This window comes from Rhea pennata, chromosome 5, assembly GCF_028389875.1.
Source record: "Rhea pennata isolate bPtePen1 chromosome 5, bPtePen1.pri, whole genome shotgun sequence".
NCBI classification, from domain to species: Eukaryota; Metazoa; Chordata; class Aves; order Rheiformes; family Rheidae; genus Rhea; species Rhea pennata.
This window is the reverse complement of record NC_084667.1, coordinates 14,305,753-14,321,532: the sequence shown is the minus strand read 5'-3', so window position 1 is coordinate 14,321,532 and position 15,780 is coordinate 14,305,753. Positions and strand designations below refer to the sequence as shown.

Sequence of the window (15,780 nt, the reverse complement as noted above, 5' to 3'; positions counted from 1 at the left end):
ATTGTTATGCCACAGTAACTGCATTTGGATGCATGTTGCTACAGGGCTACTATGTTCCTCACCTCTACATGATGCTTCTTTCCTACCCAGATGTTAGATTTACTATGCAGCCATGAATTCCCTGTACAATATTGTTTGTAGGCGATTGAAGAAAACTCTGGTAGGCTTTATAAGGTACAAGATTCATTTAAAAGATGAAAGTCTTTCACTTAATTGGAAACGAAAGCATGTTAATAACAAGTTCTTCTAAGTCAGGTTATCAAGCATATCAGTACATGTTTCTCCCTAGGAAGCAAGGACATAGATTTTCATTCCAAAATGACTTTTGTCTCAGATTGAATCTGCTGTTGTCTGTGATTTATGCATGAAGATAAACACAAAGCTTGGCTGAGAGAGGAGATAGTGCTTCAATTCTTTTCTTCCGTTCCTCAAATATAAATCTTCCTACCTTTTCTTAGCCTAAGTAGGAGAACCCTGTATGCCAGACACAGATAAACACACTGGCTCATGCAAGGGATGTGGCACAGCCAGTCTATTGGGAAGAATAAACCAAAGTAGAACCTCTCTGAGAGCCTAGATCTACCAGGAAATGCATCTGCTGCTCCTCTCCTCCCCTCCTCTCTGTTCCAGGGCAGCACTGCGAAGCACCTCGTGAATGCACCATGTGCATATCATGCATCAGGTCAAACAGTCTGCATCTCCTTTCGTTTGGGCCATGGCCCAAGTACCTGTCACAGCTCTGTCTTGAGAACACATGACAGAAGTAGAATTGCAAGGGAGCAGAACTCCTTTGGAGGTGCAAGTCTCATGCTAATGATGACATCCGGCAAGTGTGCACATAGGCAGAGTGCCAACAAGTACAAACTGTCATCTCCAGCAGGCTAAAAGGTCACACTGCCTGGTGGTCCAACGATTCCCTAACTCATGATGTCTGAATTCAAGTTATTGTAGCTAGAAATGCATCTGTTTACTCTGAAGAAAAATGTGACCAACACTACACAATCCCAAACATGCCTAGCACCACAGATTATTACAAGCTTTGCTGTCTACTGTGGTAAATGAAAATCAGCTAAAGACCTGTAACTGGCATGATTCTTCTTCGCCACTAGTCTCTCTCCCACAGAGCTAGGTCCTTGCAAAGCAACGTGCCCTCTGAACGAATGGCAGGAGCGGAGGCAATGGCAGACAAAACGGTCTCAGGCGGGCCATGGTGGGATGTGCTCTTAGAACCTGTACGCCTGACTGGAGACTTGTCCATTCTTAGGACAAGATGTAAAAATCATCCCTTTGAACTACCTACGTCTGAAGTCACAGTCTAACACACATGCAAAGTCATACAAACTCACACCATTAAAGATTTTTTTCCACTTCTAGCAGAGAAAAACAAAGATGGAAGTCTACAGATAGATAGCACTACGACTAGCAACAGCAATATCACGGTAATAACGTGTGTAGTCTCCATGCCTCCTTTTTCTTCTGTCTTTAGAAGAAGGAACATGGAGATCAATAGCTGCTTTTTAAATATCTGGGAGATAATGCAGCCTCATTTACTATCAGGGTAAATGTCATATGTAGAGATGCAGCTGTCTGCATCCCTGCAGTCCCTGCATTTTAGTATCAGAGTAGGGCACAAGGAGTTAAGTCAGTAGCCCAGAATTTCAAAGGAATTCAATGTCATAGGTAAGGGTAAAGAATAAGGAATCCTGGCCTCTGCCTATAAGCTCTGACAATATTTCTATTTCTTCATTCCCTGCATCTCTAATGTCCTTTAATCTCTAACACTTCAGAAGTCCTTTCATTTCATCACTACCAGCTACCTCTACCGACAGTGGCACCTCTTACATCAATAGCAAACAATTAAAAAGTATCCTCACTGACTCATTTTCCTTAATGAGATATTCAGTCTTATTCAGAGCAGTATGCTGGAGTTAAAATAAACCAGTTATTGACTGCAACCAAATCACAGCATACATTGTAAACAGATTTATTTTCTTCCAGATTCTTCTTATAAATAATCAAACAGTTGTTACTTTTCTTGATAACGCGTAACTGTCTCTGTCGCTGCATTATGCTACATGACGTGCACAGAGATACTGTTTTCAGTGCCCTCATTGAGATGCTTGCAGGTAAGCCTGCTTGGTAGTCCCATGAGCCATTATTGAGACTGCAGGGCAAAACAGGCTGTTGCGAGCAGCTTTTCAGCGTTCTGGAAAGGTTTCTTAATCTACGTGACCCATCACACAATGGAAACTGCATTTATGCAGAACAAAAATATTACTCTCCATCTCGAGAAGCAATATCATGACAGCAAAGACAGCCCTTTGAGAGCAGAAAATTCATTAAGTAGCTCAGATCCCCCAAAAAGATTAAAACTCATCATGTCAAGTTTTCTTGGGAGTGGTGTCCTCCGACAGAGAAAAAAGACGGAGCTACGAGGTCACATAAGACCACATATTGTTTGGCTAAAGTGAGGAACATGATCTACTGGATGATCTATTATCCCTGTTCAGATTAATGCTAATTAGATGCAGTATCATACTGTGATACTACAGCATCATAGGGGCTATGAGGGGAAATAAAATGGTGGCCACAATAGATAAAAGACAAATGAGAAAAATGGAAAATAGAGTAACGGTAGCTTGAGAGAGATTGCATGAAGACAGAAAACATAGCTGCAAACACAGGTTGATTTTTCTCCCATTGCAGGGAGAAAAACTGTTCTTTGCAGTTCATTTAGTTCTTTTTTTTTTTTTTTTTTTTGATTCAGTTTAGATGAAAGTGTCCAAGCAATGAACCTTTTTTTTCCCCAGTGTAACAGGAGCATATGGACAAGAAGTTTTTTCCTTTTCTCTTTTAATTCCCCTTCATTTCATTTCAGTGTATCTTTCCCTTACAAGTGTTTTTCTTCTTTAGATCCCTCTGTGTCTTCACACCTGCAGGAGTGTTCTGCCCCTCATATTTTTAAGTAAATGTAAATAATGTTTAATTGATACTTCATGCTCTGTGGCAGATAGCACACAAGAGCAGTAGCTGCATATTAAATAAAGCCAGCACCATCAATGAACTATAGTCCTATGGGCCAATTTATTCACATTTATGAAGGCTTCCACAGAGAACAGGGAAGCAATAGTGCACAGTGAATAAAGAGGCAAGATCATAACCAGTCACACATTAGAATCACTGCAAAGATTACCATGAGAGAAGTGGAATCTGGTCTCCAAATGGGACCTTTCCTGTGAGTGTACGGGCAGGACAGAACACTTCTGTTTTCTTCCTTCTTTATTAATCTTTCAATAGCTGTGACTATGACAGCTTGTCAGCTTATCTCCTGTATGTAGTAGATGTGCAGGGAAATGGAGTAAAATTTTTATCTAATAGAGTCTGTGGTTATCTGTCCATCTAGAGGTAGACAAAATAACAGGGAAGTCACCTTGTATCTGAGCCCTGTTATAAGACAGCAAAGAAGACCTGTCTTCTAGTCTGGATGGGAGGCATTCATGAGTCAGCACCTTCACAGGGGCTGATTACAGCCTGCTCCGAGCAAGTTTGCTACACAGGGATCAGGAAATGACAAAGAAATTTTTGTTTTTAAAGGAAAGAGTGAGAAGGAAATACAAAATCTACTCACAGATTAAGCACCTACTCTGTCATTGCTAGATTACAGAATGTCACACTCCACCTTTCCAGCCCAGGCAGCATTTTTTTCCTATATGCTCTTCTGCGTCACAGTGAAGATCATGTCCATCAGAAATTTCAGCTATAAAACAGTCAATTTTCACATGTTGAGAAATATTGTTAGTTCTAAGGAAAGAAGACGGATTGACAGCTCTGGAGCCCTTTCACAAAAAAAGACACAACATTACTGCAGACTTCTCTTGTGAGTAATGGTCCTGTTGCTAAATGTCTCAGGAACAATGTGCCAGTGACCTCCACCGATGAGTGGGGAGAATCCTCCTCACTGGAAAGGCAACATTTACAGGCATTAAGCACTCCATACCCTGAGATATTTCAACTATTTCTTATTCCTGCATGGTGCTGTAGTATTTCAGATGGCATAGTATGCCCAGTTTATAATGTGATGCTTGTATAAACAAACCAGAGTGTGCTTTAGAATGAAAATTTGGGGAGAGTGATGAAGATTCTCTGTTTATTTTGTACGCTGTAAAGGACTGATTTAATAAGGTTGACTTAATTATAAACCCTCTGCTTTTCTTATAGAATTACTTTTCTTTTTCTTTTTTAACTTGCCAATACTGAAAATAACATCACCTCATTGAAGGAAAAAAGTGATACCAAAGTATTCCTTTCACACTTTTGGAATTAAATTGTTTTCTCTTTATCAGCCTTTCAAACAAATCTAAATATCAGTACTGTTGTCTTCTGATGATGAGAGGATATTTACCTTTCCATGGCATTTTAAATCCACAAGATTATAGGCTACAGCTAGGAACTGAATCCTAAGCTCTAGAAGTTCACTGAAACCAAGTGCCATGATTGATATATCTAGGTTCAACAGACAGAATTAAGAACATCAACTATTTTGAGCAATACCCTTTCACAACCTTTGATAATGATAAAGTTTGTCCAGTAAAATAAAGTGGTTAAATGAGAGATATATGCTTAAGTTTCATCCTGATGACAATTCTGAGGACTAAGATAGATGACAAATAAGTGCTAGTATACTTGCAGACAATATGAAAAAGGTAGATATAGCCCCTGGAGTCTAGAAATTGGAGCGCATGTGAACTGAGAGAACGGATATCAGAGAACGAATATCACCGTGCTGTGATCTTTGGTGCCATGAACAGTTGGGCTGCAGTAACTCACAGAGATGAGGATGATTTACGCTCAAACATATTTTGGTAGGTTTATTTTGCAAAGTGAAAGAGGAAATTCTGGACTAACTGATTATCAGTTTTTCATTGCCCGAATACAGGCTTTCTTCATTACGATGAAGGTTCTGAATTCCTGCTATAGCTAGAGAAAAGTTGTATGAGCCATTCTGCTTTCAGCGAGCCAAGTAAATTGAATTGCCTAATTTAATTAGCATTAACAATACAGTAACACTTTCCACTTCCAGAGCACTTCACTACTGTAGAAATCAAAACACTTCAAAGATGCATGTTATAAAATTCCTATCACTGTACGAGTCTGAGAATAAATTAGCATATTTCTGATCAAATGCTCTTGTATTTTTAGGCTGACTTGCATGTGTCAGCATGATTTGAAAGACTTCAGCTCACAGCTGCAATCTCTAGGAGAACACCTTATTTTTGCTTTCCAGACCTCTGGGTAAAAGAGGTCTTTGTTTCTTTGTTTTACAGATCTTTTTTTTTTCACTAATGGGAATGCAGCATGCAATCAGTATATTAGTGGAGCATGATTTACCTAATGATCTCTTGGTGTGATAATTAACTCAGTAACCTCTGATGTCCCTAGTGATGCTTCTTAGCAACAGGCTGAGTTACTCCCAAACTGGTAGCATGAGAAAGACACATTGGCTCATCAGAAAGAGGATAAAAGTGGCAAGAACAATGCTGAAGATATAGATTAGGTGTTTTGAAGGTTTTAAAGGACAATTTAGACAAGGTTCTGTGAAAATTTGTTGAGCTGATTTAATTTTGGAGTTTGGTATGTCTTGGCAGCTTTCCTTTTTCTCAGTTTCAAAATCCTCAGGAAAAAGAAGTGAAGCACTGCAGCAGTAACAAAAAGGTGTAAACAGGGAGATGCTCCTGCAACAACTAACAAGCAGAGAACAGCCTCAATGGTCAAATTTCTCCTCCCTGCCACTTGGGTCAAGGACTCTCTCTCGCTTCATGTTCGGCTGCGCTTAGCACACTGGGCTCCTACTCTGCTACCGCGCTCCTCAGTGGTACAAGAACTCTGCATTCAAGCAGAGAACGCGCTGCTGTGACTTGCCCTTTTTTCTGCTCCCACAGTCCCTCCTCTGTCTCCTTCCCCTACACATAACAGGGCAGTCCTGCTACCTTACCACATGTATTTGTTTGTGTGCGGTATCCACATCCCCCAGCCCCTCAGGTGTTTCTACCTTTGAATCATAAAGTCTTCAACTTGTGCAGTTTTCAGCAAAGTCAAGCTACAGTTTCAATTAAGTTTTTAAAGGCTTTTTTTTTTTTTACTCTCATTATTACTGCTAAAATTAAGTCTAATGGATTCTTTTCTCAGTTGTCTCACTGACAAGTTAATTAATTACATATACATTGCTTCTGCCAATTATAAAATAAAGAAAATAATTCTGCCTTATCATTATAAAGCACTTCTCCTACATCAAAGTTGCAAAAGTGGAAAATAGTTGGTTTACAATTCAGAAGTACTTCTTTCCAAGAGAAAACTGTTCTCCCTTAGTTTGTGCTTATTTGACACTACAAAAAAATGTTTCAAGACTTGGTCTTAAAGAGTGTGCCTTGCTTGAATAAAGCAGTTACCTGCACAAAGAGGTTCCCTCTAACTGGGTGCAAGTTTTTGAAGAATTATGTTGATCATCTTTGATATTTTTACATTTCCCAGTGTTCATTAATTTAAAAATTACTTATGTAACAGTAACTATTTTTGCTTTGGCCTCCACCAAGCTTGGATCCATACCAACAACAAAGATTCTTTCACTTTACAGAAAAAAATAATGTAAAAGATTCAAAATAACAATGGAACTAAGATTTTTAAGTCATACCAGACAGAAACTAAGATGCACTAATCTAAGAGCACGATGAAAGAGGCAACCAGTTAAGTAAGTTACTCCATTCATTTCACATTCATATCACTATTTTTCACTTTCACGTTAAAAAAAAAAAAAAAAAAAGGCAAAAAAAGCAATAGAACCAGAAAGGTATAGTAGATCCTACAGCAGACTGACTACTTTTGCCTGATGCATTTTCGTGAAACAAAGAATACACAGTACCACCCAGAACTGATGTCAAACGGCTCTTTGAACACATTCAACCTCCTTTCTCTGACCCTCTGAAAATCTATTTTTCCACTGTTTTTACCAAGCATAGTCATTCTTTTAAATATATAAAAGGATGAAAAGAAAAGGCATTGAGCCTAATTCACCTTTCTGCTGCTCTGCTTCCAGTAGTGTGATTGCACTGACTTTGAGCAGACATCCCACCTTGCCAACACAGTCACTACACCAAGTCCACAAGTTCTACTGTTATCTTACTGTTACATAACGCTGCTTGATTTAAAACAGGGAACTGGCACGAGCAGTACTGCAGACAGACTAGAAGGGAGCACCAAACAGTGACAGTAATTAATAGATGGTAATAGCTTAGGCATTTCTAACATTAACAGCAGCCAACTAACATGCAAGAGTGGGTGTGATAAAAGTCTGTTTGTTCAATGTTCTGCTGTCAGGAAGCAATGAATGAGAAGTTCCTGTAGAACAGTGAGCTTGTAACTCCTGTCACTGAGGTCAGATTTCCAACCTAGAACTTGTTTAAAAATGCGTATGTATACATACACACACAAAGAGAAACTGATAGGAACATAGCATTTAGTTTTATCACCCCAAGCAATCCCAAGGGTCCAGTTGTTGGCTTGTTGTATAAAGCACCGATCATTTGCAACTTGGACAAGTGAGATATCCTGTTTCCAAACTCTAAACATACCAGGCGTCCCAGAACATTTTGTATAAAGAACAGGACGAGCCCACGAAAGCTTCATTTTCAACATCTGAAGAAACAAGTGGTACCTGGATTAAGTGAGCGCTCCTAGTCCTGTATATGAGCAATGCTGATGGCCAGTGGCCATGAAAGTCCATGAGCATTTACATCTTTTGTAAGCAAAGCCATAAATATTACGGAATTAATTTTATTACTGTCAATAATACAAGCATTAAAAACCCCCTCAGTTTCATTTCTGAATCCCGGGCTAGATATGCAAATTTGATAGGTAAAATCATTATCTGGTGGCTGGGCATACTGAAAATGAAATACTGAGAAAGAACAAAGATAAAATTACGCTATGCCATTTGTAATGTTCAGTTCAACATTGAAGGAGCACATCTGAAAGCATCTGCAAAATGTTGATTAAGGAAAATATACAGGCTACAAGATCTACCCGCAATCCCCAACTTGAGGCACGGTTCAGGCATAACCTGGCATGGTGGAGAGCAGCGAGCAAAAGATGCAAAGTTGAGACTAATACCTCCCGGCTTTGCCACGGCAGCCTGCACACGAGCCCCTGTCCGTGACACACAAAAAGGATACCGAGAGACAGGCCAGCTGTCACTCGGTAAAAGGCAGTGACACGAGACTGCACTGCTGGACGATAACATCACACCGGTAATTCAGCACTAACCAAAACATGCCGAAGATGTGCATACTAATGTACACGATTCAGGAGGTATGTATTTAATGAAACCGGAAGGAATCCTTCATCTTACTTTTGAAGCCCTACTCCCTCCCTCTCTGCCTAGTCCCTGTCATTTATCTGTTGTTTTGTCTAAATACTGCAATAGCCATAGGATTTACCCGCATGGAGACCATGGTGGGAACAGAATCTTAATTTGCGGGATGCCAGCTTCCCATTGGATCTGCAGACTACCCTGGGATAATTTTCAAGACACAAAGGGTTAAAATAGGCCCTTAATATTCTGATATTTACTATTTTTCCATCCACTTGTAAAGTGGCAGTTACATGGGTGATTCTGCATCAGTAACAGTGGTTCGCCTCCAATCCCACAGCACTGGCAGAGGTAAGGAACGGCCCTCTTTCTTTCTTTCCCCATTCACTCAGAAGAAAACCTCAGAAAAATGGGAAGATATGTCACCACCATTTTCACTTGAATCTCAGAATCAAGAGCTAGTACATGGAGCAATATTGGACATGTCTTGCTCTATGGTTTGGATTAGAGAACATTGGATTTAAGGTGAGATATAGCTGTTCTATTTTTGGAAAAAGGGGTTATCAGTTCTTCCAGTGACCACTGTACCATTAAGAAGAAAAGCTTTGCTGCTTGCTAACTGCCAGATAGCTGTGTAGACTAAACAAACATTGACATCATTACAGAATTCACTGAGTAACACTGACAAATGCATGAATTTATATCCATATTTAAACCTGAGTGCAAACTGAAACTTGCTATTACCAGGGAAATAAAAAGCCCAAATGTGATAATAATACCCTACACTTGGCAAATGGAAACAGTGGCAGATGGATTTTTCTATTTACTTGGCAAGTGGACATTATACTTTTTGACACTGGCTGTAAACCAAGTGGAAAAAATAATAATTGGATAAGTAGCGATTTTAAGCAAGACTGCTGCATTAAAGGACACATGCTGAGCAAGTGATGGATTTCATTGCTAAAAAGATTGGAGGCTCTTAATGGATTGTTAAAACGCTATCACAAAAATGGCTTAGAGGCCCACCCTCCAGAGAGACGTAAGGGCATCGCTTTCTACATACCAATTTGATCCTCAAGGGTATACACACACGTGCATACAGTACTGTGGTAGTAATTTGCTGTGATGAGCACAGACTGTGTCCATTAAAAAGCAAAACCTGCCTGTTCAGTGGCTCGTGTGAAATGAGCTGATACTCTCAGCCCTCTTTACAGTTGTTATGTCTACTCGGATATGACTTTAAAAAATTGAGTTTTCGCTTAGTATTGGAAAGGGAACCTATACCACAAAACTACACCTGAACTCAGTATCCTGCCTTACACAAAGCCATGAGGCACTTTAATGTTAACAACCCACCTGCTTTTCCATCTTTCATCTCTGCAGTAAAGTACTGACAAGCTTTGGTGATCGACCTTGCTGGCGATCTTTTAAAACAGAAAAAAAAAATTAAACAGATGTATAAAATTTAAAGATAAGAAGCCTCTAGAAAACACACAGACAAAGAAACAGCCTGCATCACACCTGCAGAACCTTAAGTCCACAGCTGAGAAACCGTACCAGCTGCGAGCGCACCGGCTCACCTGAGAAACGCATCAGCCACGCGTATTCACTGCCTGCAGGACTGGGTTCTCCCCACGTCACGGAGTGTCAGGCATCGGGCTCCTGCGGCGGGCCCACCAGTCCAGATTCAAAACCTCATTAACCTTATTTTGGAGGTATGTAATCTGAGAGCACACGGTTCCTACAAGAAGTTATTTCCAGACCTAGTTCCTCCTGAGGAAGCAAGGCTCATGCAATAGTAACAGCCTGTGCATAAACCTGTGTCCGTCTGTCTGTCTGTCTGCCAGGCCTCCTACTCTTCAACCAATTGGCCAAATTAAGCAGATGGGTAAAGATCTAAAAGTACTAAGTTTAGAGGTGTGTTCTGAAAATACAAGTGACCAGACACCAGTTTGCCGAGGAAAAGGCAGTGAGAGGAATGTGAAGCTTAGCATCTTCAGACAGTTACCACCAAAGAAATCACACAGGAGAGCAATACAAACCCAGGTTTTGCTGGTTTTGTCCCATAGAATTATTTCTTATTCATCCTCTTTAAAGAAGGCTCCTAACCTCAAATACCGCAACATTACACAGGACAAGCTGGTAGGACCTAACCACAGGCATCCTGGGAATCTTGATGGACAAGAATATTTTCCACTACAGTTATTCAGCCCAAGTAGTAAGTAACTGTTGCCTCTTCTCCCCACTGCAGTATGGTGAAGTTCCCCCACTGCTCACAGTGCATCCCTCAACAGCTCCATCTCACCAATGACACAGGAATTAACTCTGTATAAGAATACAGCTAAATTCTACCTGTTCAGCATAAGACATGTGAAAAAAAAACATTTTTTTTTGGGGGGGGGGGAATCAAGACAATATTCTAGCAATAGAAACTTGTAGTATCAGTGACAACAGAAGTAAACCATGCTGTGTTTATTTTTTCCTCTGTCCTAAAGGTGGAAGATTAAAAAAAAAAAAAAAAAGAAAAAGAAAAGAAAAAAGAAAAAAAACTAGTGTCATCTGCCAAAGCTACTCTTAACTTTCCAAGGCCACCTAAGGATTACTGATGTGGTCACTAGCTTGTCAGCAAACACCAAGCAAGCAAATTATTTGCAACAATAATTGGTATCAGGAGGTTCTCCATGGGGCAAAATATAATGCCGAGGCAAAGACCAGCAGTGGTAGCTGTCTGCAGACAGAGATTACAGGAAGCACAGATTGCTCTGCCTGCTTGGCAGCTTCACGTAACACTTTCTGACAGCAGATTTATTCCTCTGCCAAGATCTGCAGAAATAGGATAGCAGGAGTTTTCAAAGTAAGATGACAAAATAAAAGAGCAAAACAAAAACACTCGTCTTCAGCTGCTGCTCTGGTTCCTTGTGGTTTTGGCCCACCACGACATTATTTCGGCAAGTCTCCATCCCCAATGATATATACTTCAAAACAAATACTTAAAGTGCAACCTTTTTTATTAATACGGTAATTACAGATACACTTGATTTAAAGATCACAAATTCAAAATTCAAAGGAATGTAGGCACCTAATTTCTTCATATAATAGGGTGTTATCACAAGCTAGGAATACTAAGCTGTTGTTTAAGAGCCAAACTAAAAATTTCATGGAACAGTTTTCTTTCAAAAAACGACTCTCCAAACACAAAGACTTTGCCAAAAACACAGTTAATTCAATGAAACTGGCAGATGCAATTTAAAATAAAATGAAAGGAAGTATTTTGTTCCCGTTTTATAATTTTTCTTCCTCTCTCAGTTCTAATTTTTGTAGCAGCTCAGTTTTGCACTTGTTTGAAACTTACTCTAAGTGTTTCAAAACTTGTTTTGCAGCAGATACTCCATACACCATGAGCAGACATTAGGCGAGGTTTAACAAATAACAAACTCTTCCCTTCTCTGGGATGTGCAAAAATGTAGTAAATTAGTTCCATTAATCACTTTCTGATATTTTACTAAACTGCACCACTGTGCTGAGAACACAGTTTAACCTCTGGCAGCAATATAATAGGCCAAATCCAAAGACTTTATGCATTTACATGCAAAATGAATCTAACAATGACAGGTAGAATGACTCTACCAGTCAAAAATGAATGCTAACGACTTAGACATCTGAGGTACTCATATGATATGTGATTTTTCTGGACTGTAAGTGGAAGCTACAAATTCTTACTAGTACCTTGCATATTTTTATATTTCTCATATTTCTTCTCAGCAACTGTTCATCACTCAAAGCCTCTTAAATTTTTATTTGATTTCCAAAAAATTCTGTTTCTGCAAGAAAAGTTAATTTTACGTAACTCAGAAAAAACTTCTCTACACAATGACAGGTTACCAGAAATGATTTGTAAAATGATAATGTTAAATTTAAACTCCTAAATTGAGCTTCTAAATTTCATTTTAAGTCAGCGAGGTAGCTTAGTTCTCAAAGATATGTGCAGCTCTTACAGACATCAATAGGATCTTCACCAACTAAAGTTTCTCAAAAGCTGGCTACTTTTATTCAAGAACCTCTTTGAAAACCAGACATCATAATCAATGCTTACTTAGTAGAACTATTTTTTTTTTCTTATCGATGTTTAAAAATAGCTTTGACAAAATTGCTTGAGATATATACTGGAGCAAGCTCTCCACATACATTACGTGTGTGCCAATCCAAAGAGCAAAGATCCCTCATTATAGACACATGCTTTCAAAACGGAACTGCTTATCTGATCTTACTCTTGCCTCCCAAGTATGGGTTTGCAGAAAATATAATCTGCATCCAACTCTCTTTTGTTTGCAAAGTTGACAGTGCTCATTGTTTTTATCTGCATTCTGATATTGCACACCTACACTTCACTGAACTGTCTGAGTGCTTTCAGAGGAGAAAAATGATGGATTTTAGTTCTTTTCTTACAATTGAACATGATTATTTTTTTCACACAGTAAGCCTGCAAGATTTTGACTTGCTTCAGAATGAAAAGGGCTCTGGAAGCTAAAGACTTTTAAAATGTTCCCCCATTTCTAACTCTAATTCAAAGCAAATAAACATAGTAACCTGGACCTAACACTTTGGTTCTCTCTTGCTTCCACATACTGATTTTGCATTATTGACCTGCATACTCAGTTTACATTGTAGGGCATTAATTTTGTGAGCGGCACGTGCTCTTTCTGCTTTCCTTCCCACACTTAGAATTTTCTTCACATCGTGGCAAGGCATTTATTTATTCTGAGAGAGCAGCTTGCAAGTCTCATATTCCATCCTAGTTTGAGCTTGTATAACAAAATAGGAAATGTATCTGGACCGGCTATCTCGTATTTTATGGAGCAATTATTATGCCCTGTGTCTGCCTATTTTGGTTACGTCTGAGAGTATTAAACTTTAAATGTTTAAAGTAAACTAAAAATACTCACTAGCTTAGTGTGTGCAAGTCTGTAACAACATAATGCTGTAACACCACTTGTGGTTGGCAAAGATTACGCAGTCATGCTTAGGACACTTTTAACAAGAGTGACTTAGATAAACTGGCAGAGAATCATGAAAAAAAACAAACAATAGGCACAAAATTCCCATAAGGATCCAGTCTAACATCAAATGCACAATATTACCTCTAAATTTCCTTATTTTGATGGGTTTCAGTCCAAATACCAACATAATTGTAGTATAATTCTGAGTGTTTAAGGAAAATATTTTGTACATTTAAATGCACTATCAGCATATCTACTTTTAGTTGTGCGTTATACAATATTGCTATGTCTTACTTTTCTCTCCAAACAAATCCATGACTCATTTTATATTCCACGGACACACAAATGGTAATTGCATTCTCTCATAACAGCTAGTAGACTTTTGTAAAGGAAATAATTGGACATGTTTTCAAATGACTGCATCCACACAATTTATCTTTCCCACTCCAACCACACTCCTTGGTAACACTCCCTGTTCAGAAGTGTTTAAATTCTTCAGAAATACCTGTTAGAAATACATGTGTTCAGATGGGTACAGAAGACACGTGTTCAAAAATACATCCAAAGAGGAGACAGGAATGGTATGGGGGGGGGGGGGAGGAGGAAAGAGGCATCTCCTGCTCCCTTCTCCTGTTAACCATCATTCCCCTAGCGCTGGAAATGCACGTGCTCCCACTGAAGCACCTCAGGTGCTTCAAGGGACCCTTCAGGGGACCCATCAGAGTCCACCGACAAGCTGCAGCACTGCCCGTGGGCCAGGCTGCATACTGGGTGACACCAACACTTCTTATTGCCCAGTAAAGCTTCGGACTCTGGTCATCACCAGATACTTTGGTAGAAAGAGCTAAACTCCCCCAAACGAAAGTTTTACCCAGAAGTTTAAAATAAACACAGCAGGAAATTTCACTGCATGTTTAGTAAAGAGTTCAGTCTAGGAAATAAGAAATAGACCTCCCTCTTTCTAGCCCAGTTTCTTCTACTGCATAGCACAGCACAATAGCCACCAAGATTATCATAAAAAATATTCTAACTGAAGTTTTAAACCTAAACTCCATCACTCTCTGCTACCACTTCAAATAAATTTCACTTTATGCATACATATACGTACACATATTGTGCAAGTACTTGTACATGTATGTGTGTATATATATAAAAAACCAGATATACACCTGCAAAGGTCTTAATCAGAGTTAGGTTGGAATATTGTTTTAAAGTATTTTATGCCAGAAAGGTCTCTGGATGTTTATCATTCATAACGTGTGGGTGTTTCAGTCACTCATAACAGGTAGCAGGATTAAAAGAACCATCCCATCGGGCTGATTTTGTTGACAGGCAAGTGAAATTCCCCAGCTATTTGTGCAGTTAAACTTATGTCTCACATCTTATACTGGCAAAAGAGAATACTTAAAGCAAAGATCCTGGGCAGGATTTGAAATTGCCCCAGGATGCAAAAGCTTTCTACAGTACCATTGTGAGCTTAATTGCCAGAAGCTTTGCTCAGACAGCGACTTGGTAGCACCTTGAGAAACATTTTGCTGATACGCACTTAAAGAGTATACGAAAAGAGAGTCCTTTAAGGGATTCATACAGCTTCCAAAGGGATCATAACGTTGAAATCTGTGCTTATCCACAGGTAAGAAGAGAGGATAAATGCCTTTTAAGACATTACAGGAAGTGGTAAGGCTTCTTTTTTAAACTGGGCCAGAAAGGATAGCAGTGATTTCATTAATGTCTTATTCATGCAAAGCTTCTAACAGCGTATACAGGACACGGTTTGTAATACTGGCTTCATTTTGAGACATATGTTACACAAGATTATCTCTTCATGTCCCTTCACTAAGATATGAACTGTCTGTAAAGTTGCAATGAACTTTTGCTGCTATCTCAAAATAAGCCAGTCTCTCTTCTTTTATCTCTTAAAGCACATTTTGGTTTACTAATTGCTTTCCAAAAGGCCAGTTTGCTCCTGAATGAAATTGCTAGCAGAAGTGAACATAATCCCGAACTAGTACCATTATGATCATCTCATCATTTTTATCAAGTGCCACAAGTACGAAACACAAGTGTATTATGTATGTATGCAAGCTGCACTTAAAACACCATCTAATTTGATTTTGTGCAAAAATGTGCCAGTCTGCTTCCATAACCAAAAATCTGTATTTTGGAGATTTCTAAGCTGCCTTGTTCAGTTTTATCATTTGCTTTTATAAAGTGCAGCTGCTTTATGTACAAGATTTGAGCTTTTCATAGAATCATAGCATCATAGAATCACAGAATCAGTAAGGTTGGAAGGGGCCTCTGGAGATCATCTAGTCCAACCTCCCTGCTCAGCACGGTCACCTACAGCATGGTAGACAGGGTTGCATCCAGGCCTTGAAGAGCTCCACAGAAGGAGACTCCACAGCCTCTCTGGGCAACCTG

At 39.3% G+C, this 15,780-nt stretch overlaps 1 protein-coding gene across 8 annotated transcripts in view; it reads right to left on the bottom strand.

The window, feature by feature from the left end:
* The window catches only part of RGS6 (regulator of G protein signaling 6), a 287,533-nt gene that overhangs the window by 161,580 nt on the left and 110,173 nt on the right, over positions 1-15,780 (bottom strand). Inside the window, exon 1 of one of the 8 annotated variants that reach the window (XM_062576772.1) lies at positions 7,069-7,137. The exons of 6 other annotated variants lie outside the window; for them this stretch is intronic. The gene's annotated coding sequence lies outside the window, so the exon portion shown is untranslated. Of the gene's footprint in view, positions 1-3,628; positions 3,682-7,068; positions 7,138-15,780 lie in introns of those variants that run through there. One more of the 8 variants, XM_062576771.1, reaches the window with a different exon arrangement.